This window comes from Cannabis sativa, unplaced genomic scaffold, assembly GCF_029168945.1.
Source record: "Cannabis sativa cultivar Pink pepper isolate KNU-18-1 unplaced genomic scaffold, ASM2916894v1 Contig3, whole genome shotgun sequence".
Classification (NCBI taxonomy): domain Eukaryota; kingdom Viridiplantae; phylum Streptophyta; class Magnoliopsida; order Rosales; family Cannabaceae; genus Cannabis; species Cannabis sativa.
Genome location: NW_026870039.1, coordinates 6,157,940 through 6,169,549, shown reverse-complemented (window position 1 = coordinate 6,169,549; position 11,610 = coordinate 6,157,940). Strand labels below are relative to the sequence as shown.

Below are 11,610 nucleotides of genomic sequence, written 5' to 3'. Positions count from 1 at the left end.
CTTCTCTAATGCAAACACAACAGCAAGCAATTCTTTTTCAGTTGTAGAGTAATTCAATTGAGCTTCATTTAAAGTTTTGCTAGCATAGTATATTACATGAGGTAACTTGTTAATTCTTTGTCCTAAAACAGCACCAATTGCATAATCAGAAGCATCACACATTATTTCAAAAGGAACGTTCCAATCGGGAGGGCGAATAATAGGTGCACTAGTCAAAAGGGATTTCAACTTTTCAAAGGCAGCATGGCATTCATTATCAAAGACAAAAGCATTTTCTTTTCCAAGTAAATGACATAAAGGGCGTGAAATTTTGCTAAAGTCTTTTATGAATCTTCTATAAAAACCGGCATGGCCTAAGAATGATCTAATTTCTTTTACTGTCTTAGGTGGAGGAAGTTTTGAAATAAGATCTACTTTTGCTTTATCAACTTCTATTCCTTGAGATGAAATCACATAACCTAAGACAATTCCCTTTTTAACCATAAAATGACATTTTTCCCAATTAAGAACTAAATTCATTTCTTTGCAACGAATTAAAACAAGAGAAAGATGGTGCAAACAATCATCAAAAGAATTTCCAAACACAGAAAAATCATCCATAAACACTTCAAGATTTCTTTCAACCATATCAGAAAATATTGCAATCATACATCTTTGAAATGTTGCAGGAGCATTACAAAGACCAAAAGGCATGCGACGATATGCAAAGGTCCCAAAAGGGCAAGTAAAGGTAGTCTTTTCTTGATCTTCGGGGGCAATAGGGATTTGGTTATATCCCGAATACCCATCAAGAAAGCAATAGTAAGCATGGCCAGCTAATCGTTCAAGCATTTGGTCAATGAAGGGTAATGGGAAGTGGTCTTTCCTAGTGACACTATTCAACTTTCTATAGTCTATACACACTCTCCACCCAGTTTGGACTCTAGTAGGGATTAACTCATTTTGTTCATTTTTAACAACAGTGATCCCAGACTTTTTTGGAACAACTTGAACAGGACTAACCCATGGACTGTCAGAAATAGGGTAAATGATCCCTACATCTAACATTTTAATTACATCATCTCTTACTACCTCTTTCATGTTTGGATTTAATCTTCTTTGACTTTCTCGGGAGGGCTTAGCATTTTCTTCTAAATGAATTCTATGCATGCACACAGCAGGGCTAATTCCCTTAATGTCTCCCATGGTCCAACCTATGGCCTTTTTATGTTTTCTAAGGATATCTAACAATTTTGTTTCTTGTTTTTCATCTAAATCAGATGCAATGATAACAGGATAGGTGTTAGACTCTCCTAGAAATGCATATTTCAAAGTGTCGGGCAAAGGTTTGAGATCTAACTTTGGTGGTTCAGGAGTTGACTCAACATGCTCTAATGGAATACATGGTTCAACTTTGGCTTTCCATTTTTCAGTATCCATTAGTGGGGTAGACTCAAGCAAAGAATTGACATCATGAATAAAATCATCAACATTTAAGCACATTCCAAACATTTTTGCATAAGTTTCAAAAGATTCATTCATGTCCATTTCAAACACATTTTCCGTGTTAATCATGTTTACTTCATGTATTTCCTCACACTCAACAGACTTAGCAACATTAAAAACATTCAATTCAACAGTCATGTTTCCAAAAGATAATTTCAATACACCATTACGACAGTTGATAATTGCATTAGATGTAGCTAAAAATGGTCTACCTAAAATGATGGGTATTTGAGCATGAGCATTTTCAACAGGTTGAGTGTCCAGAACAATGAAATCAACAGGAAAATAGAACTTATCCACTTTAATTAAAACATCTTCTATAATACCTCTAGGAATTTTCACAGAACGATCAGCTAATTGAAGTGTTATAGAAGTTGGTTTTAATTCTCCTAGACCAAGTTGCTTATAAACAGAATAAGGCAATAAATTCACACTAGCTCCCAAATCAAGTAAAGCTTTGTTAATAAAATGATCACCAATGATGCATGAAATTGTTGGACAACCAGGATCTTTATATTTCACAAGGCTTTTATATTGAATTATGGAGCTAACTTGTTCAGTTAAAAACGCCTTTTTTGGAACATTAGTGTTTCTTTTAACAGTGCAAAGGTCTTTCAAGAATTTGGAGTAGGCAGGAATTTGTTTAATGGCATCTAAGAATGGGATGTTGATACTTACTTGTTTGAACACTTCTAAGATGTCACTATATTGGTTGCCTTTCTTGAGTGGGAGTAATCTTTGTGGAAAAGGAGCTTTTGGAATGGAAGGAAGAATTTGATCATTATCTTTTGACAAGTCATTTGTGTTGGAACTTTGGCTTTGGTCTTTTTCAACTTGAGGTGTGTAATCGGGTTTGACAATTTGTTTTCCGGACCTAAGAGTTGAAATAGACTTGGCTTCTTCTTTATGACTAGGAACTCCTACTTCATATTGGCCTTTAGGATTTGGGATGGGTTGGCTAGGAAATCTCCCTTTTTCTCTCTCAGTTACGGCATTGGCAAGTTGACCCAATTGTGTCTCAAGTTTGGCAATGTATTGAGATTGATTTTGCATGATTTGTTGGGTGGATTGCATGAATTGTTGTAAAGTGTCTTCTAAGGAAGGCTTTCTTTGTGGGGGGTAAGGTTGACTTGGTTGGGCATGATTCGGATTTGGCATATTGAATTGATTTCCTTGGTTCATTTGTGGTTGGTTTTGTCTCCATGAAAAATTGGGATGGTTTCTCCAATTAGGATTGTATGTGTTAGAAAATGGGCTATCATTTGGTTTACCATATGAATGTAATGCATTAGCCTCTTCGGAAAATGTTTCAAGAAAAGAAGGACATGATTGATCATTATGACAAGTACTAGCAAAAACATCTTTTTTAGGTTGAACATGAGAATTCATATTTTGACTTATGACTAAGGCTTCTACTTTTCTTGCTAATTTTTCAAAAGATGTTCTCAAATCAGTTTCTTCTTTAATTTCATATTTTCCTCCTCTTTTAGGTGAATTATTTGCTCTAGACCTAGGCTCAGAATAATTCCATTGTTGTGAATTAACAGACAATTCTTCAAGAGCTTCCCAAGCCTCTTGCCCTTGTAATTTCAAAAATTTTCCGGTATGCATAGATTGAATCATTTGTCGGTTTGAAGGGGTTAAACCATCATAAAAATATTTTACAAGTCTCCATTTTTCAAAACCATGGTGGGGGCATTTTAATAATAAATCTTTAAATCTTTCCCAACATTCATAAAATTCTTCATTATCTTTTTGATAAAATTCGGAGATTTCTCTTCTTAAATTATCAGTTTTGGACATGGGGAAAAATTTGGCAAGAAATTTATTAAAAAGTTGATCCCAAGTTGTTATGGTTCCGGTTGGAAGTGAGTTTAACCAAGCTTTGGCTCTATCTTTTAAAGAAAAAGGAAACAACCTAAGCTTAACCGATTCATCCGAAAAATTTTGAAAACGAAAAGTTGAGCAAATATCTAAGAAATCTTTTACATGCATGTAAGGATCTTCTCTTTCTAAACCATAAAAAGAAGGCAACAATTGAATGATTGATGGTTTAAGTTCAAAATGAGTGGCATTAGTAGTAGGCAAAACAATGCATGATGGAGCATTAGATGAAATAGGTGAAAAATATTCAAGTAGTGTTTTTTCTTGCGCAATATTAGGTTCTTGTTCCATTATGCTTAATTTTTCAAAAACACTTTCAATTTCACCTAAAGTTACTACTCTTTTTACCAAACGATTTTTAGAATCACGTTGCCAATGATGTATGCAATGTCACAAATTTCACAAAGAAACACCAAGTAACACAAAATAATCTCAAGAAGACAAATTTCTGATGTGGAAGATCAGTTATAAACCGCAACCACAGAGCATACTTATAACACAAAGAGATTATGATTTTTTTTGTAAATTTTTAATTTTTCAAATTTTTTTTTGGTTTGACTTGTTCCCAGGCCTATTTGATTCCACTTACTCACGACTTAATAACAACTCCCCGGGGTTAATTATTAAGTGTGGATGGGAACTTTGCCAAATTTCCTTTAAGCAAAAATTGCTTATGTTGAAAGAACAAGCTTTGTTTTTAATTTTTTTTTTAAGTATTTTCTTAAGCAAAGTAAATAAAATTACAACTAAATAAATACAATAATAATGATAGATAGTTATATTAAAGTTAGGAGGCACAAAATGCCATCAACTAACTATAATAGTAATAGTAGTAGTAATAATAATAATAAGATTTTAGGAGGCACAAGATGCCATCAACTAAAATGATAAACAAAAATAAAAGCTAGGAGGCACTAATGCCATCACTAGAGAAGGGATAATAGTAGGCAAAAATGCACTCAACTATCAAGTATGTAGGAGGCACAAAATGCACTCAACTACTAAAAGAAAAGAAAGGTTAGGAGGCAAAAATGCACTCAACTAACAAGTATATATGTAGGAGGCACAAAATGCCATCAACTACCAATAAATATGTATATATATAGCATACTATATAATATATAATATATAACAATATATATGTATAAATATGTATAACTTTCTCTTTTTTCGATTTTTTTTTTCAACTTTTTTTTTTTGTTGATGATAATGAGAAAAGAAAGAAAAAAAATAACTAGTAGAAGAATATTACTTACCTTGTAGAAAGATTGTTTCTTTCTAGCAACTCCCCGGCAACGGCGCCAAAAACTTGTTGTCCTCAAAAGTGAGTGTTTTAATATTTATACTCGCAAGTGCACGAATCGTTTCGGAATATAGTGTTCATGTAAGTGCAAGGTCGAACCTATGGGAGTTGACTAACATCAAAAGAAACTATTTCAAACAAAATAAGAATATTCTAACCTAGCTCCAAATATTTGATGGGATTTTAGTTTTGCAAAATAAAATAAAAGACAAGTAACTAAAATACTTAAGATTGAAGATGAGTGAGAATGAAAATGATTTTCAAATAAGATGTGTAAAATAAGATTATTAAGATATTAGAATCCACAAAATGCAAGTTCAATAATATTTATAAGTATATTGATTCCCAAGTTTTAGATATAGTTGAAATAAATCTCACCATATTTTCCAAAATATATTTTTCATTTAAGTACAAATTATTTTCAAAAAGGTAGGATTTTTCTTCACTTATAAAATGTATAATTTCTAAGCATTAAATGTGTTACAATTTAATGAAACTACACAAAATCAAAGAAACTATGTTTAGGCAAAATATAACACTTATATTCTAAGAATTAGAGGTAAACAATTTAATGAAAGACATTTAATCAAAGAGTATTATATTTTTGCATAATGAAGAACTAAGTAGAAATATACTTTAACAATCAAAAATACATGATATTGAAGATGAAAAAGACATATTTTTGATAGAAAAATCCATGAACTTTATAGCACAAATGGGAAATCAACATACAAACATAAACACTATCTAGTTACATTTTGCTTCATCATCATCTTAATAATCTTGAAAAAAGATTAGAAGCTCATAACTAGATAAAAATTACAAAAGATAAACATACTTGACATGCTCTTCAAAGTGTAAAAATGGTAGAAAGAAAAATGGTAAAAATAAAGAGTGTGGAATGGAGAAGTGTTTTGGGTTGAAGAGGTGTTTAGGAGGTGAAGAGATGTCCTTTGAAATGGTCTTCCAACACCATATTTATAGGCAAAATTAGAGAATTAAATTAATCAAAATAAATAAATAAAATGATTAATTTAATTAGTGTTGGGAAGAGAATGGATAAATAGAGTATGTGTAAGAGTATTGGAAAAAATAAATGTTTTGTAAGGATGTAAAAGTAGTGAAAGGATATGGTAAAAAAATAAAATAGGAATGTTTATTTAGGTGAAATAAATTGGGAAGAGTAAATAGAGTATTTATGTGTAATATGTGGGAGAAAATACAATTTTTGGTGTTTGTGAATATAATTTTGGGATAAAATAAATCAATTAACACTTCATTTCTTTCTTCTTCTTTTTCTTCTGCAGGTGCCACTTGGCGCGAGCTGGTTCGTTGGGAAGGCTGACGAGGCGGGACGTGGCGCTGGCTGGTAGGCTGGGCGCTGACGGCTGGGGCTGGCTGGGTGCATGCGTGGCGGAAGGAGAGGGCTGCAGCTGCTCGTGGGCCCCGCGTGGAAGAAAAGCAGCAGGAGGATCTGGCGCCCACTTGCGCCTGTCTGGAGGTGAGGTGCACTCGCCCATCTGGGCCGTTAGATCTGTAGGCGGACGGCTCTGATTGGCTGTTGACTTTGACCGAGAGTGGGATTTGCATAAAGGCTCATCAGATTTTCTTTTTGAAATTGTATTTTAGCCCCATTTCTTCAATATTTCTCCAATTTATTCCTAATCTTTACCACCAATTACACCTAAAAATACATAAAATAAATTAGAAACTAAAATAAAATTTTAAATAAATAACACATAACATATTATCATAAAATAATTATAAAAACATATAATAAACTATAAAATAAATATAAGGCTAATAAATCCAAAAATAATTAAAAACTTACTCAATTAATTAAAAACTTAAGAACTAAGCCAATTTTTAGTTAAAAAAAATGTGAAAAATAACTCTAATTTCTAGAGTTATCAGTTTGTAAAGTCAGTTAAAAGTGGGAGTCATACCACGGACCTCGCAGAATACTTCAAAATATTAAAGAAATATAATATGAAGCTAAACCCAAAAAAAGTATTCCTTTGAAGTTTCCTCAAGAAAATTTTTGGGATTCATAATCAATGCGCAAGGTATCAAAGCAAACCCCAAAAAAATCAAGGCATTGATAGACATGCCATCACCAACAAAGCCTAAGGAAGTACAAGCCTTAACAAGAAGGATGGCTTCACTTAACAGATTCATTTCAAAGTCAACTGATTAGTGTTTGCCATTCTTCAATGTATTGCTAGGCAACAAGAAATTTGAGTGGACAGAAGAATGTGAAGAGGCCTTTCAGAACATTAAAAGGCATTTAGCGATGCCTCCAGTTTTGGCAAAACCAATAACTGGAGAAACATTACTCCTCTAATTGGCTATCTCGGAAGATGCGATTAGTGCGGCAATAGTGCGAGAAGAGGGTAAGCACCATCTGTTGGATTTTGTGCCCTAAATAAAACTCATTTCAATATAATTAGATTTACTTATTAATAAAGGTCAGAAATAACATCTTATGTTGCATGGTTCACATGATTAATTTCATGATTATATATATAATGTATGAATTCTATTTAAGTCCAGAACATATGAATTTGTTAATGATTATAGTGTTGTCAGCACAGTGGAATATAATCTTAATTATATATTCAAAAGTTTATTCCCTGATTTATCAGTTTACTGGATTTAGACTGACATGATAATCAGCGATATGTATTCTTACACCTTGGAAAAGTGTTATGTCCTTTCCAGGACATTGGAAAAGTTTACCAGTATCGGATGTATGGAGTATACATTGGAAGGGACCGATATTGAACTTTGATTAGATATATTAGAATTTACCGTAATATCTATTCAATTCAATATCACCTGTTGATCCTAGATCAAATGATCTTAATCCTGATATGATTAGGTTCAATCTCAAGAGTGTTATTCGTGTTCTTTGATTTGTTAGTTAAGCCTACTTTTGGGTCAGGGTGATACGTACATTTTGAGAACACGGTAGTGCAATTGAGTGGGAGCGCTAACATAAATATGGAATCTATAGCTTCTATCTGGCGAATAGAAAGTAAAGGATGATTTCCTTCGAGCTTAACCAAACGAAAAATAAATGGTGGAGTACTCATTTCACTTAGCTGAAATATCATTTATACAGGGTTAAGTGTTTTAAGGATAAAATACATTGTAGGGTGTTACGGTAATTTAATCCCTTTACAGTGTAAATCATCTATATAGAGGATCATTGATCACATTAGGATTATAACAATGGATAACTAATGACGTATCTATATCGTGGAACATATAGAGCGTTCTATATGACTGAGAGTGCAATTCTAAGTTCTAAGAGTGGATTCAATAAGGAAGCTCGGTTATATAGACCCATGGTCCCCATACTAGTTGAGACCATACTGCTTGTAAGACTCAGTTAATTGATTTTGATTAATCAATTATAATTCTAAAGTTAGACTATGTCTAGTTTATGAATTTTCACTAAGCAAGGGCGAAATTGTAAAGAAAAGAGATTCTAGGTTTATTTATTAATTAAGATACTTTATATGTCTAAATTAATAAATATATTAAATGGCAATATTATTTAATAATTATTTTTAAGTTATTAAATAATTAGAATTGGCATTTAAAAGGTTAAATTGGAAAATTGGCATTTTTGAGAAAATGGGAATGAGAAATAACAAAATGGGAAAGTTGCAAAGTGAGGCCCAATTCCATTGTGTGGCCGCCCACTATGCACAAGAAATTACCATTTATAGTTTTCATTATTTTAATGCCATACAATTCTAACCTAAACCTAGAGGGCATTCTATAAATAGAAAGTGTTGCTTCAGGAAACTCATAACTTTGCACATTGTTTCTTTTAAAAAAAGCCTACACGCCACTTTCTCTCTCTTTTCCTCTCTACAATTTCGAAACCCTTAAGTGATAGAGTAGTGTCCACACACATCAAGTGGTACCTCAATCATAGTATGTAAGACTATGGAAAATCAGCATCAAAGAAGGAGAGAAAGAGATCCAGATTCAGATCTTGATAATGCTCTGCTACAGAAAGGAATTAAGGGCTAGAGATCTGAATGGAAGGAGTCATATTATTCTGTTGCACCCAATGTAAGGTTTTCTTAAACTCTTATGTGTTTATTTCATTGTTTTAGAATTCATATTAGGATGTTAATGAAACATACTTGGTAGTAAATCTAGATCCTGGTAAAACAATTTCCAACACCATCAACCTATTTACTATGTAAGTAAAAGGTTACTGTGGGCAGAGTCGAGATATCCCCCTCTCAAAAAACTAGCTTTGTGCCTAATCCATGTGTCTCGCAAGCTACAACCTTACTTCCAGGCACACTCCATAAAGTGTTAATCGATCAGCCCTTGAGACAAGTTTTATCAAAACCAGATGCTTTTGGAAGATTGATAAAGTCCTCAATCGAACTGGGGCAGTTCGACATAACATACCACCCTCAAACATCCATCAAGGGCCAAGCCTTGGCAGACTTCTTAATAGAAGGAATAACTTCAGAAGAAATTCCTCCTGTTCACCGAGACGCGGACACTTCGAAGTTATACGTAGATGGTGCATCCAACAAGCAAGGTTCGGGTGCAGGGGTAATATTAATTTCGTCGAAAGGCTTTAAGTTTCATTATGCTTTGAGATTTCAATTTGACACATTAAACAACGAGGCTGAATATGAAGCCTTGATCACTGGCTTAAAGATAGTCGAGGCGTTGAAAGTCAAAAATCTCATCTGCCATAGTGACTCACATCGATTGTAAACCAGGTTCTCATGGAATACCAGGCCAAGGGCCTAAAAATGGCTAAGTATTTAGAGAAGGTTCAGAAGAACTTGAAAAGATTCGATTACTTTAAAATCGAACAAATTCCAACAGAACAAAACTCTAATGTTGATGCCTTGGCAAAACTGGCCTCACAAAATGACTTGGATGAATTGAACTTGGTTCTGGTGGAGATGCTGAGCGAGCCAAGTATATGTGAAAAGGAAGACATAGAGATGATAGACAGTTCACGTACATGGATGACCCCTATCATCAACTATCTACTCGACGGGAAACTTCCAACTGACGAAAACGAGGCGCAAAAACTCTTGTATTCAGTGCCTCGATACACAATAATTGAAGGCAAACTATATAGAAGAGGTTATTCAATGCCTTTACTTCGGTGTGTTCTTCCTACAGAAGCAAACGAGATCATCAGAGAAATTCATGAAGGTTTATTTGGGGATCATGCAGGTTGGCAGAGCCCATCTAAAAAGATCATTATAAAAGGAGATTACTGGCCAACGATCAATAAGGACACACATGAGTTTGTCAAAAAGTGTGATAAGTGTCAGAGGTTTTCACATGTACCTCGCGTACCGCCAGCAGAGCTAAGGATGATGACCTCTCCTTACCCATTTGCTGTATAGGGGATTGATCTAATTGGGGCACTCCCCACAGGGCGAGGAGGAGCCAAGTACACAGTGGTAGTTGTCAATTTCTTCACTAAATGGACTGAGGTCGAATCTCTAGTCTCCATAACCTGCAAGAAAGTCCTCGACTTTGTTGTCAAGAACATTGTCTGTAGGTTTGGAATTCCCATGAAGATAGTATTCGACAATAGAACCCAGTTTGATGGCGACTTGTTCACTGAGTTCTGCAAAAGGAACAAAATAATTAAAAGCTTCTCGTTAGTGTCTAGGCCTCTGGCAAATGGATAAGTGGAAGTTGTTAATAAAACCTTGAAGGATACTATCAAGAAGAAATTAGATGCTGCCAAAGACAGGTGGGTGGACGAGCTACCTCAGGTACTTTGGGCTCACAATACTACCAAGAAGACAGTAAAGGGACACATTCCCTTCTCGCTAGCATTTGGCTCGGAAGCAATGCTACCTTTCGAAGTGTACTTCACAAAGTTGTCCTTCGAGGTCAATAAAGTGATATTCCGAGCAACATCCGGTAGCTGAAGAATCTTCTGAGTCCTGTCCCTAAGTGCCAATGTGAAGGGTGGATGGCAGTACACTGGGATCTGTTTAAACTAAGTATAGGTGGTATCTATGCCTTCCACGAAGTAGTACTCGTCAACAAAACCCCCGATCTTGCTAACATCCTTGTCCACCGTGCCCGTCAGCCACTTGTGTTCTGGCTGAGAGAAGTAGAAGTACCCGGACCTGCTCTGCTTAGGGGTAGACTTCAAGTCAAAAAGCCAGTTGACCTCGTGTGGGGACGGCGCACCCCATCCTTGAATGGCGTAGAGGACAAATAGGGCAGACAAGTACTTAATGCCCTTGGAAGTGAACTGGGTCGGACAAAGGCAAAAATAATCCGCAACCCTCTTGAAGTACGAGTGCAAAGGCAGCATCGCCCCTTGCTTAGTGTGAGCACCCGACCAGGCATAGAACCCTTTCTTTGGGTTAGTTGCCCAGTGGTTCAAAGAAGGGACGCAACACTCAAGTCCGCCTAAGTACCCAGCTTTATCCAAGTCCCTCATACGTCCCTAAAGCACACCCATCTGGCCCCTAAAGCACTTTGCCTTCTGTGCGGGACTGCCTCGGTAAACTCCTTGGTGACATAGTCTTCCCCCTCGACCAAGACGTCACCCTCCGCGGATACCGGCTCCCCGACCTCATTATACCCTCTAAAATTTAAAGGTTTGACCACTCCTTCCTCCTCAACTTCGGAAGGGCTATCAGGACGGACATCGTCCTGCTCCTCTATCTCTTGGACCTCGATGTCCTCCTCATGATCCTCCTCCTCCATGGCGGGCAGATCCTACTTGGTACTTGGAAATTGGCAAGCTGGGCCACGTGAGGGTCAGACGCGCTGACTTTTCGCATCGTCTGCTTTGTGCGGGCCATCATCCTTCTCTTGGACGGATGCTGATGTGTGTGTTGTGCAATAGTAACGGCAGGGTCAGCTGTTGGGATACCGAAGTTACCAAAACTTGGACGGCCTATGGG

General features: G+C 35.7%; 1 non-coding gene across 1 annotated transcript; it reads left to right on the top strand.

The window, feature by feature from the left end:
• Positions 1–3,166: 3,166 nt before the first annotated feature.
• On the top strand, positions 3,167–3,273 carry LOC115708429 (small nucleolar RNA R71). Its single transcript, XR_004009930.2, has one exon. It is a non-coding gene; the product is annotated as a small nucleolar RNA R71 (small nucleolar RNA).
• The last annotated feature ends 8,337 nt before the right edge of the window (positions 3,274–11,610 follow it).